At 39.4% G+C, this 17,385-nt stretch overlaps 1 protein-coding gene and 1 long non-coding RNA gene across 6 annotated transcripts in view; one reads left to right on the plus strand and one right to left on the minus strand.

The window, feature by feature from the left end:
- LOC137204802 (uncharacterized) overlaps window positions 1-13,782 on the plus strand; it is a 91,362-nt gene extending 77,580 nt beyond the window's left edge. Inside the window, exons 2-3 of the long non-coding RNA XR_010933850.1 lie at window positions 4,564-4,674; window positions 12,582-13,782. This is a non-coding gene — a long non-coding RNA (uncharacterized lncRNA). The remainder of the gene's footprint in view (window positions 1-4,563; window positions 4,675-12,581) is intronic.
- The window catches only part of BCKDHB (branched chain keto acid dehydrogenase E1 subunit beta), a 293,140-nt gene that overhangs the window by 143,274 nt on the left and 132,481 nt on the right, over window positions 1-17,385 (minus strand). The gene's annotated exons all lie outside the window — the stretch shown is intronic.

Genomic DNA, 17,385 nt, shown 5'->3' on the forward strand with positions numbered 1-17,385 from the left:
ATTAACAGATACACACTACTATACATAAAATAGATAATCAACAAGGATGTATACACAGGTACCTTGTAATAACCTACAGTGGAAAATAATCTGAAAAAAAATATATATGTAATACTGAATCACTATTCTATACACCAGAAACTGACACAATATTGTAAATCAACTATTCTTCAATTTAAAACAAAAGAAAAAAAAAGAAACTATAACACTAATGGATAGACATTATTTTTCTCCCAGCTTTCTTGAGATATAGTTGATATATAACAGTTTAAGATGTGCAAAATCATGATTTGAGATATATATCTCAAAATGTTGCAAAGCAATTAGTTTTAGTTAACACATCCATCACCTCACATAGTTACAATTGTGTGTGTGTGTGTGTGTGTGTGTGTGTGTGTGTGTGTGGTGAGAACCTTGAAGATCTACTCTCTTAGCAACTTTCAAGTATACAATATGGTTTATTAACTATAGTCACCATGCTGCACACTACATCCCTAGAATTTATTCATCTTTTAACTAGAGGTTTGTACCCTTTGACCACCTTCACCTATTTCCCCAAACCCCTACTTCCTTCCACCGCAACAACCATCAGTCTGTTCTCTTTCCATGAGTTTGGGCTTTTTTAGATTCCCATACAAGTAAGATCATATGGTGTTTGTCTTTCTCTGTATGAAATTTATCCTTAATAATGTAGGTATTCACATTTGTAAGCAGCTTTAGAAACTATAAAATTACATCAGGAAACTACTAGATTTTAGAGTAAAACCATCTACCACCAGGACACAAATTTGAAAACATCCTCTCCTGTTACCCAATAATTGTCTAATTACAAGTCTCTGTTTTGAATCATATTGTTGTCCCCAAAAAATGTACTATGAGAAAACTACATTTATCATGACTAAATATTATTAACCATTTTATCTCTTGCCTGAAAAGCTAAGCCATCAGAAGGTGTCAATCACAGTGTATTTAATTTATAAAGTGTGGCTGAAGCCTAAAATAAGGGGCTAGCTGATTTCACCAGCACAGAGGAAAGTGCTATTCAGCTGAACCTAGGAAGAACTACCATGAAACTGTTGTCTTTCCAAATAAAAACTAAACTGTAAAAAGCTTTATAAAAGTTGGTGCCTTGCAGCACTATTTACAATAACCAGGTCATGGAAGCAACCTAAATGCCCATCGACAGACAAATGGATAAAGAAGATGTGGCACATATATACAATGGAATGTTACTCAGCCATAAAAAGGAACGAAATTGGGTCATTTGTAGAGATGTGGATGGACCTAGAGACTGTCATACAGAGTGAAGTAAGTCATAAAGAGAAAAACAAATATCGCATATTAACGCATATATATGGAACCTAGAAAAATGGTACAGATGAACCGGTCTGCAAGGCAGAAACAGACACAGATGTAGAGAACAAACGTATGGACACCACGGGGGGAAAGTGGGGGGATGGGGGGATGAACTGGGAGATTGGGACTGACATGTATACACTAATTTGTATAAAATAACTAATAAGAACCTGCTGTATAAAAAATAAATTAATTTAAATAAAATGGTGCCTTTGTGAATTTAAATCAAAGTTTCCTTAGATAATCATACAACTTTACATATATACAACTCACACTCATACATATAAGTATATATATACATACACACATGCATATATATAGGTTATATTAAAACATAAAAATGTGACATTAAAGGAAGAGGAAGTTAAATAATGGGCCATTTTTGCCAACTTTGAATTTTCTTGACTTAAACTTATTATTTGTTGCCAACCTAGAGACCCAAAGAGAAATGAATGGCTTCTCAATTCAAAGACAAGCATATTATAGAACTTCCAACCTTTGGGGGTGTGAATTTTTAGCATTTCTACAGACAATAGAAAATATATATTGGTCTCTGCCCCCAGTTCCTGGCACAGAGCTCCTGAAACCCTGTAATTTTCTGGGGGATAGGAGTGTCTTTTTTTCTAATGAGGCAACTCTGGGTGGCCTCTATTTGGTTACTGGATAGGGGTTGGTCACCTCAAAAACTAGGACATGATTAGAAGCTTGGAATTTTCAACCCCGGCTGCCCACTCTCTTCAGAAGGGAGAAGGGCTGAAAATGGAGTTAATGACCGATCATGCCAATGTGGTGAAGCCTCCATAAGAGTCCCAAGAGTATGGGGTTCTGAGAGCTTCCAGGTGGGAGAACACATCCGTGTACTAGGAGGGTGACACTCCAACTCCACAGAGACAGAGGCTCCCGAGCTCAGGACACCCCCAGACCTCTCCCTACGTATGTCTTCATCTGGCTCTTTGTTCATCTGTATCCTTCATCACATCCTTTAATAAACTGGTAAACCTAAGTGAGTGTTTCTCTGAGTTCTGTGAGCTGCTCTAGCAAATTAATCACACCCAAGGAAGGGGTTGTGGGAACCTCCTATTTATAGCCAAGTCAGACAAAAGCTGTAGAGACCTGCTACTTGCAGTTGGCATCTGAAGTGGGGTGAAAGCAGTCATGTGGGACTGGGCCCTTAATCTATGGGATCTTACACTATTTCCAGGTAGACAGTATCAGAATTGAGTTAAATTTTAGGATACCCATCTGGTGTCAAGGAATTGCTTGGTGTCAGGAAATAACCCCACACATTCGGTGACCGGAAGTGTCAGAAGTGTTGTGAATGTGGTAGTAGGGAGAAAGTAAAGGAGACACCCAGGGGAAGGAAAGACTGAGGCTTTTCTAATACAGGGGAAATGAACAAAGGCACATAGCATCAGGGCACAGATACACTTCCCTGATGGCAGAGTCATGCTGCCAAAACCCCAAAGTCAAATTTCTGCATCTGGCTTATTGTCTTATTAGTTGTCCGTAAATAAATTTAGTGACTAGGATAATATATTTAAGATTTTTATATCCTTTACATTTTCTCTAATAAGAATAAGAAACGTCACACACAGTACATGAGGCATAGCCTTTCTGCTCTGGAGGCTAAGACATATTCCATGGAAAATTACACAACACAATTCGATTTGGAAAACTGAATTTCCATCGTTCTCTAATCACATGGAGCCAAACCCATTCCTTGCATCACTATACACTGAAAGACGGTGGTAAAATGCTTCTAGTTTTATGATCCTATAACATGGAAAACTGTTTTCTCCATATTTAGTTTCTCCCTGCTACATGCTATACAGTAATGTCAGGTTCCTTAGTGATAAACTGTGGTGATCTGAATTTTTATCCTTCTATTTTTTGTAAATCAAAGTATTTGAGAAATTAATACCATAGCAGTTTTTAAATACAGAAAAACAGAGGCCACTATTAGTGGAGAGAAAGGAACAGTATACGAAAACTCTCATGTGGAAGATTCACTTTGGGAAAACTGTAGAAGGATGGCTATTTTTAATTGAACTTGAAAAAAATTATAATAACTACTGTGTTATAATTCTCACAAAGGATTATACATGGCACTTATCTCTTTTCCATACTGCAGCTTATAGAGTGCAATGTGCAATCAACAAAAACCAATAAAGTACAAAATCAAAACAAATAACCCTTGGGCTTGGCCTTCAAGGAGCTGACAATCTAGAAGTTCGTTGAATACATTTTTTAAAGTATATAGAAAAAGCAAATATAACCTGTAATGATAATATAATCAGACTCATTTTTAAACAAACAATGAATATTGTTCTTCAAAATACTTACCCAAAGATACTGTTATTCTAACCATAAAGCTTTTGCAGAATATTTTGGAACTTTTCTTTCAGAATTATCTTTAAAATTTGTTTATGAACAATTAAAAAGATCACTAACATTACTTTACAATCATACTTCATAATGCAGAAGCTGGAGAGGAAAACCACATCTCAAAAAGAATCCGATTAAAAAAATATGACATGTGAGGAAAAAACAACAGGTACACTAAAAGAGAGGGGGACAGAGTTAGGATAAAACAGTAGCAGACATAAAGTACTAATACTATATTAGGATACTAAGAAATCAGAGGAGAAATTATTGCCTTTTTAGATTTGATTATGAAAAGGGAAAAGGTGGTTCTATGGCCCATCCTGCTGACCCTACATGCACAGTGCATAAGCCTGAATCAAACGTAGATACTATCATTGATACAACATCCCAGGCAGTTATTTTGTAATAATAAAGTAATGACCATGATCATTTCAGCAAAGAAATAATTACTTATGAAATTTTGCCTAAAGACAATTTAAGTCAAATTCTGAAGATTTTTTTAAAACATAGTTCCATTTTCATCATAATTAAATTTTAGAACCTTGACAGGAATTAGTGATCTATAAAAGCTAAAATGACCTCTGCCTTCTCTTTTAGAATTAAAAACAAGTTATGGTTGAAAATCTTCTTTCTCCAAGATTTACTGTGAAAACCACATAATATTCAGAAAACACTATATATGTCGCCATGGATTTTGGGCCAAACATCATCTGTGATTAACATATTAAGAGAAATATTATTTTTACGCACGATAAAGTGATATGGCACAACATGACATGTTACTATTTTCTCTGACTACGATTCATGTCCTCTCTCCTTTAGGTGACGTTCCTTTTGGAAGTTTATCCCCCTCCATAAGATGACATATTGGAAGGGCTATCAACCAAAGCACCCAACATTCTCTGGACCAAGGAATGGACACATGGCCCCAAAGTAAGGTTCTTTCCTGGAAGCCGATTGTATGAGTAAACAGCATGTTTGCACAAGGATCAAAATCTCATTGACCCCAAAGGTCAAAACCTGAAAAGACCATCCACTACCTTCCTGCAATCTTCCTTCATTTCTAGATCTGCTCTGTGTTCTGTTCTGAGATACTTTCCAGCCATTTTTAAGTCTTAGCATACGTAAAAATTTAACATCTACATGGTACACTGGGGTGAGAGGGCTAGACTGCTCACAGGCTAGAAGTAACGGTCCCAGGACCCAGCCAGCTGACCTTAGACTGAGGAATCAATATCTATTCTCACCTGTAGCCCATTCCAAGCACATCCGTGTGCCCTGGCACAGCTCCAAGGGACTTGATTCTTCAGATTGTGCTCAAACTACAAATTACAAGATATCCTTCCAAATAGACTGCTCCTTTGATTAATTAAGCCTGAGTGGGATTCTGCTGCTTGCAATTTAAGTACTGATATAGATATTAGGAGGCAATTGATGGAGAGGATGGTGATGGAGATGATGGCAATGATCAAGATCACGATACTGATAAGAGGAAAGGGCGGAGAAAGAGAAGGAAGAGGAAGAAAGTTTACAACGTAAGGGACTTTACAAACAAGTGTATTTAAATGCCTTTGGTTTAAATTGTGTGACAATAGGCTTTAGCTGTCTAATTACTTTTTTAATGCCTACTATATATCTGTTACTTTTAGTATCTGTTATTCTTTTAGTATCTCTTGGATTTATATATAATCATTCTTTGCAGAAATTTCAATGTTAAGAAATTAGATTTGGATTGCTTTAAATATTAGACATTATATTTTCATGGATAAGTAACCATCTAAGATGGTGGCCACAGAGCACCCTAGTTTTATCCAGAGTACATCACTTTATTGTTTTCAGTTCATTTGATGCTTTTGAAAAACTATTTTAGGAAATTCCCTGGCGGTCCAGTGGCTAAGGCTCGGCGCTTTCACTACCGTGGGCCCAGTTCAATCTCTGGTCGGGGAATGAAGACCCCACAAGCTGCACATTGCGGCCAGAAAAAAAACTATCTTAAAAGTTTCTCAGTTTCTATTAACTTCAGAAAATCTAAGTTTGGAAAGTCTGTTAAAATAACTTGCGACCAATAATCTTGTCAAATTGTGGTTTTACAACTGAGATGCCAGTGAGTGGAGGACTAAGGTACTTTCCTAATTCGTCTATAACCATGTCTAGTTCATGACACAGTCTTATTTATCAAATGCTAGTGACAAAAATAATCTGAACGACCTCAGCAATAACACTGTTTGGACTTGAATTTCTCCAGAAATCACTCAATTTGCCACTTCATTTGATATAAACAAAAATAAGTCTCAGGGTTGGATGAGGGAAATTTGGGAAACTGGATCTTAAAAACAACTTCATCACGGGCTTTGGACTTGGACAGCTTGGATCAACCCTCAGCCCTATCGCTCACTAGTTGTGTGAACATGGGCAAGTTTCTTAACCCGAGCCTCAGTTTCTTGGTCTATAAAATGGATGCGATATTAACAGCTACCTAGAAGCACTGTCGGGACGTTTAAAGTTCTTAACGCAACGCCTGCAACCACAGTAATCGTTCTATAATGTGAGCTGTTATGAAGGTGTAAAATTGAGTTTTTGTTCTGTGTCAATTCATATTCTCTTTGTCTATGTTAGGTTTTCAATACTTACATGATAAAATCCCCACTTTTATTTAGTAGCAGCAAAGTCCGATAAGCTAATACCTCAATCAAAAATCTGCATACAGCTAACGCTGGAAGTATTTTTGTGGGTTAGATTTGAGGCTGAATAACTTAACTCCCTATCATTATCTTTAAAAATATTATATATGAGGGAATCCACCATCTGTTGATGTTGCTTGCTGTACACACTATAACAAACAGAAATACATAAAAGAAAAAGTTGGTTTTTAAGACCCTAAGAGTAGTTTTCCGTGAGAAGAGAGAGTGTGAGAGATACTTGAAAACTGAGGCCTGGAGTGAGAGTTGTTGTCTCCTAATGATACGTACTCTCCTTGGTTTGTACAATAAACATATGTCAGACAGAGAAAAAAATCTAAACGCAGAAAAAGGACACATAACCCCCTATCCCACCCCCGCTGCAGCAACACATTGTTTGGAAATTAAAAGCATTTGGTTACAAATATCACTTAATAGAATTTTGCCTTTGTCACATATTCCTGTGATAGGCTGAGTGTTCTGGAGACATTTTAAATAAGTTTATATCATCCTCTAACCTTAAAAAGGATCCTTTAATACATAATTAAGTGGTAAAATACCGGTTAAGCAATTTGTTCTGTTTGTGCATACTTATCTAGAAAAATGATAAGTTTATTTGTAAAAGGCTTAACAATTGCCACGGCTACTTAACTTAGCAGGTGAGTCAAACTCCAATTAGTTAATAGATGTATTTTTTAACAAAAAGAGGTCTAGGTTTTTAAATAGCAAAACAAAATAAAATTTCAGAGCTTAGAAAATGAAAGGTCATCAATTGATTTATTTTATTTATTTTTTTTGGCCTTGCCGCACAGATTGCGGGATCTTAGTTCCCCCCGAAGGTGGATGGATCCCAGGTCCCCTCCCGCAGTGAGAGCACCGAGTCCTAACCACTGGACTGGAAAGGTCATCAATTTTAACAGTTTTGAATACTACAAGAAATGCAGGGTCCACAAAATTAAATGATTTAGCCAAGGATACTACCTAGTTAGTGGTGAAGCCAAAATAGGAATCCGAATCTTGAACAATCAGAGAACAATTCTTAAACAGTTATCACATAATTCCTGAGCAAATAAACTAAATATTCACCATTTAAACTATAAAAACTGCTGCTACAACTACTAAGTGCTTTACACAATGACTACATTAAATCCTTACAACCCTGAGTGGGCTTTACAGATCAGGAGTCAGGACCAGAGACATTAAGTAACTTGGCCAAGTACACACAGGGAGCTAGGATAAGCATGCTCTCTCCACTGCACCATGTAGCCTCTCCTGCGATAAGACTCTTGGTTACCATACCATCTTCACTCCATCTTCCTTGTACTGTATAAGACTGGATGAGCCCAAATCCAATTCCACCTTAAACAATAAAATACAGCTGCTGGTTCCAAAGTGGCCTTAGTCACTCCAATCAAATGACAGCAGAAGTAGCACAGAGAAAAGGCCCTCACCTTCCCCAGCTGTCCTACTCTTCCCATCTTTAAGATGAAAAGCAGTAGAAAGACCTCCAGATTCTGGTATTCCCTCCCTTTGCCCCCTTCCCTCCTACTTCTACCAATCAAGGGATGTGATCAAATGTTGAGAGGGTAGGTATGGGTCTCTGAGTGCGGGCTCAGTACATGTTGCAAAGGCTAGAATCCATTTTTTTCTTTCTTCCTCTATTTGGTAGAAGAAGATTAAGATGGGAGCTAGAAGTCTATAGCCACAATCCTATGAGGCATATAAGATGCTCAGCAGCTACCATTTTATGTGAGCCTAGGAAGAAATGCTGGAAGATCTGTGAGAAGAGGTGATGTACCATGATCTAAACCCCTTCCCTCAGCTCCTTCCCCAAACGGAGTGTCAGGAACACCAGGCTGTGAGGCAGGGGGCAGGGAAGAAACAGAGCCAAACATGATGCTAACCGTTCTCAGAGGCTGCCAAGCAGTACCATTTCCGAGCAACACATACACAGGCACGTGCTTGCAATCAATGTACCCTATCAATGTTTCTGTAAACTTGAGTAACTTTAAGAGGAGGGTTTCAAGCTATAAGTTAATTCAGCTACCAAGACAGGTAATTTACTAAGTGACTTTCTTATATTCTTTTTCTTGATGAACTACAAAAGAATGTAAGTTTAAAAAGATTAAGTTCTAGTCCTTGTGTTTAAATTTTTTTACATTCAAATTATTAGAACAAGGTTTGCTTCACTTGAACCCCAAACCCTCTTACCTCCATCCCCAAGAGAACTCTCAGGTAACCCTTTTAGACGGTCTGCCTTAAAATGTTTGATAATAAGAAACTGACAGCAAGTCCTGTGAAATGGTTGCGTCATCACAAGCTATTTCACTGTTTAGAATACAGCATCTCCTTCATTTCTATATTGATACACACATACAGAAAAACAGGATTTGATTTGAAACTAACACTATCAGTGCTTTTCTGTGCAGTAGATGATTTAAAAACAAAAACAAAAAAAACCCTATAAAATGACTTAATTGATCCTCCAGGATGAGTAAGCTGTTTCCTAATGGGGTCAGAATAATTGCAGAAGTGAACTCATTTTTCAGCTTTTTTGGAACAGAAGAGCTAATGGAGCTTCTCCCAAAATTCTTGACGTAAACTCAGAGAAGAACCTGCTTAGGTGGCATCATCTAGCCCGTGGGACGGTTAGCAATGTCTGCAGACAGTTCTGGTTGTCGCAGCTGGGGGTGGGAGGGGCAGGAAATGGAATGCCGCCACCACCCAGGGGGTCGAGACCAGGGATGCTGCTAACACCCTAAAGTGTACACCACAGCCCCGCACAGCAAGGAATTATCTGAAACACCACGCAAACGGTGCCAAGGCTGAGAAGCCCTGTCCTAAGGTTGTCATGGATTTTCAAAACTGTAGTTTCCAGAAACCCTGTCAATGACACTCAGCACATAAATACCTCAACATGGCTCTAGCTATTTTGAGGGGTTCTCCCCTACCAGGATATCTGCTTACGGAAGAATAACCATGGCAAGTCTGGTAGTTATTCAACAGGGAATTCATCTTCCTTTTCTTTCATTCATTCCCTTGGCTTCAATCACAGTCTGGATGCTAATAACTCCCAGCTCTGCCACTTGGAGTCAAAGCCTTTCCCACGTTTCACACACTGGACACCTCCAGCTTCCCCCATATCCAAAGTTAACAGCGCTGTCTCTCTACTCCCACCCCCCCCACACACCCCGCCTGTGCCCCAAGCCTCCCCTCCTTCTCCGTTTCACCTCTGTATTCCCAGGCTTAGCAAGCAGCACCACCCCTGGCCGAGGGGAAAGCCTGGGCCCCCAGGCTCACCCCCCTCCCCAGAATAATCACAACACTTTGCACATACTTGGCATTTGACCCACATGTTGAATACGAATTAATCTTTCAGACCAGTTGGTAAGTGATAAGCCCAAAGAAGACTGGAGAAAAAATGAATAAAACAAAACCAGGCAGCAGAGAATGGAGTTCAGCACAAAAAAGCAGCACATCTGGAAATGTATCCCATGCTCAAAAAACACAGCATCACAGACCCGAAAAGAACCAAAGAAGTCCCAGGGCATGGCTCAAAAGGTGGAAAAGATACAGATGACACTGACCAGCTAGGGTGCTGACTCTGAAAGAAGGCGACTTTCTTTAAAATTCAAGCTTAATAGGCATGACTATCCCAAAGCACTGAAAAGAAAGAGGAATAGATGAAGGGAAAAAAGAATACAGTAGCAGAGTTCGTAAAAATAATAACAATCACCTAACACTTGCACAAAGTTGAAGTTTGCAATGTTCACATATATTACGCTATTCTTTGAAAAACTGTGAGGCAAGCAGGTCTTATAATTACTGGGCAATGATACTTCAGACCCTGAGGTTTTGAATAGCAATTTAGAAAGAACCATGGATCATTCTGAATGTTAAGTAGCACAAAGCATCAAACCACCCTGACACAGCCAGTGTTCAAGTGGTTCTTATCACCCCAGAGACTTCCGGTAAAAGCCATCAGCAGCAATTCACAATGGTGATTATCCAAGGAGCTGCTATCTCAGGAACTACACAGGGGTCATTTCAAGAACCATTTCTATTCATTTTACGTCTCTGATAATAGAATTTGGTTGGCTGGTGACACCCTTCCATCATCTCCAGAAGCACCAACAGTATGCTTTATCATCATAAGTGAGTCATTATGTCTCTTTTAGATATAAGATTCCAGACAGTTTCAATAAATTGTAAAGACATCCAAGTGAATCAGAGAGGAGAATTTAAACTCTGACCAACAGTTTCCCCTCTGTATCTAACATTAGCTCATCTGTAATACATCATGACAAACTAACACTTGGGTTTATAAATATGCATGGCTTGCAGCCTGACTCACCATCACAAAGTTAGGGCTATACATGACTGAGTACGCCCCTCGCGTGGGATAACAATTCAGATGGAAGCAATAAGATTTAACAGGTGAGGTGGGTTTGGTTTTTTGGGTTTTTTGGGTTTCTTTTAATGTCATCTGATTTGTTTTTCATTCTTACTGATTTTGTTGTTCTACCCAGTAAAGCTGAGACAGCTTCAGCTTAGAGGGACAGGCACATACAGCCAAGAACAAAGACATAGTTGTTCAATTCTAACTTTCAAGATAGAATTATTTAAATGAGATCAGCAAAAGCAACTGTCTTGAACCCACACGTTCTACTGTGAGAGCTTGAAAGAAAAGTGGTATGTTTGATGTTCCAAAAGCATTTGGCTTGGAACATGCAGAATTTAGAGTTCATATGAAAGATACCGAAAGAGCATGGCAATAGCACAACACAGTATTAGAGCAGTTTTCCTGGCTCTACGAAAAGGGACAAAAGTTTGATGGGCTGGCAGAAAGAGGTAAGGACCAAAGTCTATAACTGAAGTTTAAACACCATCAAGGTCCTCAAAGGTGTGTGTATGCAAGTGTGTGTCTTGCAGGGGGCTGAACAGGAGATGGGGGTGTAAGATGGTAAAAGAAATTCAGATTGACTGAGGGTATCCACAAACATCAGAGGCTTTGCCCAGCTTCCTATCTGAATCCCTTTGAGGGAACAATTTTTTTTTCTTTTTTTTTTTTGCGGTACGCGGGCCTCTCACTGTTGTGGCCTCTCCCGTTGTGGAGCACAGGCTCCGGACGCGCAGGCTCAGCGGCCATGGCTCACAGGCCCAGCCGCTCCGCGGCATGTGGGATCTTCCTGGACCGGGGCACGAACCCGTGTCCCCTGCATCGGCAGGCGGACTCTCAACCACTGCGCCACCAGGGGAGCCCTGGGGGAACAATTTTGATGCATCCTCCCACTCAGTGTTGGTAGATACGTCACAGCAGCAATGGTGGCGAAGTATGGCAGGGCAGGATGGGATTGTGAGCTGTAAGTTTCCCTGTCTTCCTGGCTGCAGTGGACTGTCAGAGATCCAGAATCATTCCCAAGGCCCCTTCAAGGGAGGTCTGGCAGAGCTTTCGCTGCAGCACTCGGGGTAGGGAGTGAGGATTCTGAGCATGGCGAACCATGGAGTCGGCCAATGAATCAGCAAGCAGTCATCATGGTTTTATCTCAACCTAAAAATCAACCGGAAGATGCCCCAGCTTCTGACATAGCAACAGGGAATAACATGAAGACAAAGGCCAAAGGCCAAGCAGGATGAGACACACAACAAAGGCCATGGGACCATGGATTGGATGGACACCTTCCTCCCCCCAGTGCTTCCCTGCCACTGAGACTCCATCTGGAGTTTGCTGCAGTTGGGGTGAAGGCGGGGGTGGGAGAAGAACTACAGAATGGGAACAGCAGCCCTAAGAATGAGAATTTTGCAGACTGCATCACATCTTAAATTTGACTGAACAGTTACCCCCAAGGGCATTATAAAGAGATACCAACTTGAAGCAGCAAAATTACATGTTTTCCCACTAATGGCAGAAAAAAAGTTTCCAGAACTAAATTGGGTTACAAAGAAAGTTACAAAGAAATAAAGTCCCATTTCTGCACATCCACAAATGTATAAAAACTTTATATTGCTGAACAGTTTACAGTTTTCACAGGTTAGAGAATCACAAATTATTACAACACCCAGGTTATCCTAAAGCATCACTCCCACACACTGGTCTTAAAAACGTCTTCCTCTCTCTTTTCTTTTTAACAATACTCACCTCTCTTCTTCTTTATTCATTAGAGCTGACAGAGAGTAGAGGAGAAGATCTATGACATAAAAGTGCTGGTCATTCTTCATGGCGTTATTCTAACCCAACCCAGAAGTCAGTAATTACCCAGCAGTCCAGAGAACCAGGCTGCGAATGGTTATTTGTTATTCCAGTTATCACAGTACCATTACACTCGAGACTCTAAGAGCACAAATGAACTTAGAACTTAAAACCGTCTCCGTCATGGTTTTACCAAGTGTCTACACAGTGGCCAGAGGCAGCGATGGGCCCAGCAAGGAAGGAAGTTCAAAAAGTTGCAAATGAATGACTCCCAGCCTACGGCTTCATCTACTTTTCGTTTCTGGGACTTTTCGGAGGAATTTTTTTTTTTCCTTTCCTACAGAAAATCTGTCTTGAGTTTTACTCCAGAAAACTATTCCCCTAAGCCTGCTGTTTGTTCCACCTCAGGGCCCACAGCAGCTTTTGACAAATGTTTTCTTGTCTCCATCAGAAAACACTGAAATTGTGGGGTCGCTTACCTGGCTTACCTGTCTCTCTCACAAAGACAGTGCGAGTATCTTTAAATTCCCAGTCTCTAATTCAGTTGACTTTGTGTGTCAAAGCGGCAAGCACAGGTCTGAATACTTTATACATAATCAAAATTCAGTTCCTCGTCAAAATAATTATAGAGGGTAAGTACTACTGTTATCCTCTCGATTTTGCAGATGAGGAAATGGCTGCACAGAGAGGTAGAATAATAAAGTCGAGAATCAAACTCAGGCTGTCTGGCTCCGGAGTGGAGGCTCAATAAAAGTTTGTTGAATTCTATTAAACCCAAACTGGAAAAACTGATTTAGAAATCCAAAGTTCCTTTCTTCCAGATAGTGCCTTTGGTCAGCATATTTTAAACCAATAGGCCATGAGAATCCAATTAAAGAAACACTGTATCTTTTGTTTCAATAATTTGTCTGTTGCATTACAGATGTCTTTCTTTCATTGCCACACTCCTTCACCTTTTCCAAGTTATCATTATTTTCTTGAGTCAAAAATCATAATAATGACTTTTGTCAGCTTCCACAAGGCTAGCGTTTTGGTAGAGAAGAAAGTAAGTCTTCCCATGAGTTGTAAAAAGACATTATCTGCTACTCTACGGTAGACGCACACATACAAAAGTACAAACCTCACAAACAAAACACCTGTTACCCATTTTTCCCTCGAAACAAAGGCATTTCTCATTTTTTGTGTGTGTGTGTGTGTTTTTTTTGCGGTACGCGGGCCTCTCACTGTTGTGGCCTCTCCCGTTGCGGAGCAACAGGCTCCGGACGCGCAGGCTCAGCGGCCATGGCTCACGGGCTCAGCCGCTCCGCAGCATGTGGGATCTTCCCGGACCGGGGCACGAACCCGTGTCCCCTGCATCGGCAGGCGGACTCTCAACCACTGCGCCACCAGGGAAGCCCTACATGCCATACTCTATCTGCTCCCTTCCATTAGCATGAGACCCTATCCCCAGTGGAGTATCTCTGGACACCTCACAGATTCTTCAAGGCTACCATTACTATACCCTACACGGAGGAGAGATGTTACTCAGTATCACCCTCCCCAGCCTAGTTACCAATCAGCACCACACTCTTGTCCCACAATTCCTGCTTTCGGAATAAGTAGTCATGTTGTACAGCTCCAGAGACTAATGAGTAGTATAACCAAATAATGTACTGTCCAAACCAAGACAGTTTTGAAGGTATTATGAATAACTGTTCTGTATATAAAATAGATAACTAACAAGGACCTACTCTACAGCACAAGGAACTATACTCTATATTTTGTAATAACCTATAAGGGAAAAGTATCTGAAAAAAATAGTTATATATGTACGTAGAACTGAATCACAGAAGCTAACACAACACTGTAAATCAACTATACTTCAATTTTAAAACACTGAGAAAAAATAATAATTGCTCTGGAACAATAATTATGCTGGGCAAACTGGGATGTGCAGTCATCCTACAAAGGACTAAACCAATGATGAGCACCAGACCAAAAACAAACAGAAGGAAAAACAGCCAATCTGTGGGCTAGCCAGCAACCTGGGAGGCTGGTTACAAAGATGATTGGGCCAACATCACAGTTTGCAATTTAAAATAAGATGTGTAGGAAAATTGCCAGTTGGTAGTGGGTGCTGGCATTGAAAGGTTGAATCAGAGCTGAAGAAGCCAGGATGATGAAGAAGCTGGTACATGGAAAGTGGAGAATCAAACGAACATCAATAAGAATCAAAACCCACCTGACAAAGAGACCTAAGATCCAGATGGATTGCCAGTTCCTGCAGCAGGACTCATCCCAGGCACCCCTTTGATCCACACAGTGCTGTCCGTACTGTTCCTAAACTAACACTCATGAATTCTAGTTTTTACAATCAAAGGGGCTTGACTGAAATGCAGTCCTCAAATGAACTTTCAACTATCCCTCTTCAACACTTCCTCTTATGCACCCAATCTCATTCAGCATTCGCTTATTATCACGTCCCCCAGTCTCTATTCCTTCGCTTTCCCCAGTCACCCAGCTTGCCTGCCTCAGACAGCTATGGAACCCTCTTCTCCATTCTCACTGATGCTATGTGGTTCATACCTCAGTATGGTCTCTCCATTCTAGGAGCCACTGCCTCCCCCAAATCGCCCTTTCCATAACTAATCCACTCAAGTCCCATATAACTCAGGATTCAATGATAAATAATGTTCCTCTGGACCAGTAGTAGGAAAAGAGAATGTAATAGGAAAAATAGATCATATTCATCACAACAATTAAATCTCTAAGGTATCCAGAAATAAATCTAACCAAACATGAGCAAGAAGTGTGTGGGGAAATATACAAAAGATTAAAAGGCTTGAATGAATGGAGAAATAAAACATATTCATAGACAGGAAGAATCAATTTTATCAAAATGTCATATTCCCCAAATTATGTATAAATTAAATGCAATTCCCATCAAAATTCCAACAGGTTGTGTGTGGGGGGGTGGGGGGGAGCTTGACAAATTAATCTCCAAATTTCTATAAAAACCACAAGGACCAAAACTAGCCAAGAAAAAGTAGGAAGAGCAGGTCGGAGAAACTTGCTCTACCAGATACCTAGATTTATTACAAAGCTATATTATTAAGACAGTGACGTGTTGGTGGAAGGCTCTAAAAAGAAGCAAAGAAACACACCAGAGATCCCACAAACAAACCCATGCATACATGACAATTAGTTACTGGCAGAAGATGCATCACATATCACGGAAAAGGACAGACTAGTCAATAAATAGGGGGAGTCCAAAACAAAACAGGATTCCTACCTTAAACCACACAAAAAACATCAAGTGTGATTAAAAGTGATCAAAGACCTAAGTTGGAAAGGTAAAACTTTACAACTATTCAAAGAAATATAAAAGAATATTTTTATAATCTTGGGATGAGGAAGGATTTAAGGGAGACAGAAGAAGCTCAAACTATAAATGGAAAGATAATAAATGTGACTACAACAGAACATAAAACGTCTGTACATCAAAAGATACCATTAAAAGAGTAAAAATGCAAGCCACAGACTGAAAAAAAATACATAGGGATAGATAGGTAGATAGGTAGATAGACAGATACATAGATAGAGATAGGGATACAGATATAGATATATATCATCACATGTAGAAAATATAAAGAACTCCACAAATCATTAAGAAAAATTTTTCCCAGTAGAAAAATAGGACAGAATTTATATTGAGGAACCAGAATGGCCAATACACTTAAAAAAAGACATTCAACCTCACAGTAGTTACAGAAATGCAGAACTGAGCCCAGCAGGTTACCATTTTCACACTACTGGATTTATCACAACAAAACATCTCATATATCGCTAGTGAGCATGTAAATGGTACAACCACACTGTAGAACACTTTGACAACATCTACTAAAGTTGAAAATACAGATAAAGTATGACCTAGAAGTTTCATTTTCAGGTATTTACAAGAGAGAAATATTGCATACACACACAAGAAAACATAAAAATATTCCCTAAAGCATTTTATACAATAGAGAAAACCAGAAAACAACTTAAATCTCCATTAAGGAGAGAACAGATAAATCAATGTTAAGATATTCATACAATAGAACACTAGCAGAATAAATTAGAAAAAATGTAGGCATATATATAAGCAAATAACTCAAAATTGTGCTCTTACTGGATCATTCCCATCATGTTTTTACTTATCCCACCTCTTTAAAATAAAGAAAATAACAACATTCTCTTGAGCCTACTTCCATCATCCTATACCATCCTCCTTTGCTTCCCCTTCTGCCAAAAAACTCCTTGACAATTTTCTGCATTAGCAGTTTTCTATTCCTCTCCTTTTATTTCTCTTAAACACACAGCAGTTAGATTTTCTTCCCTAACAGTTCACCAAAATTTTCTCAACCACTGGATTGAATGAGCATGAGTTCCACTAGCAATCACTTACATAGAACTTTTCTAGGTTGGTGAGGTGTGTAATAAGAGTAAAGTAATAAAGCAGAATCCCTTCTGTCTAGGTTGTTAGAATCACTGAATTTCAGGTTTAGAAGGAACTTCATATCTGGTCACCAAGTTCAATTATTCAATCAGCCAAATGCTTGATTATTCTCAGTGGAGTCCCTGTTTCCATCCTATTTTTGATCATTCTGGTAAGACAAAGCTCATTATTTTCTAAGTCAGCCCATCCATGCAGAAGGTTCCACCTTATACTGAGCAAAAAGCTGTTTCTCTAAAGCATCTACCAAGTGGTCCTAAATTTCTCTGCCCAAACTACAAAGAACTGAGCTAAACTCTCCA

Source organism: Pseudorca crassidens, chromosome 13, assembly GCF_039906515.1.
Source record: "Pseudorca crassidens isolate mPseCra1 chromosome 13, mPseCra1.hap1, whole genome shotgun sequence".
In the NCBI taxonomy this organism is placed as follows: Eukaryota; Metazoa; Chordata; class Mammalia; order Artiodactyla; family Delphinidae; genus Pseudorca; species Pseudorca crassidens.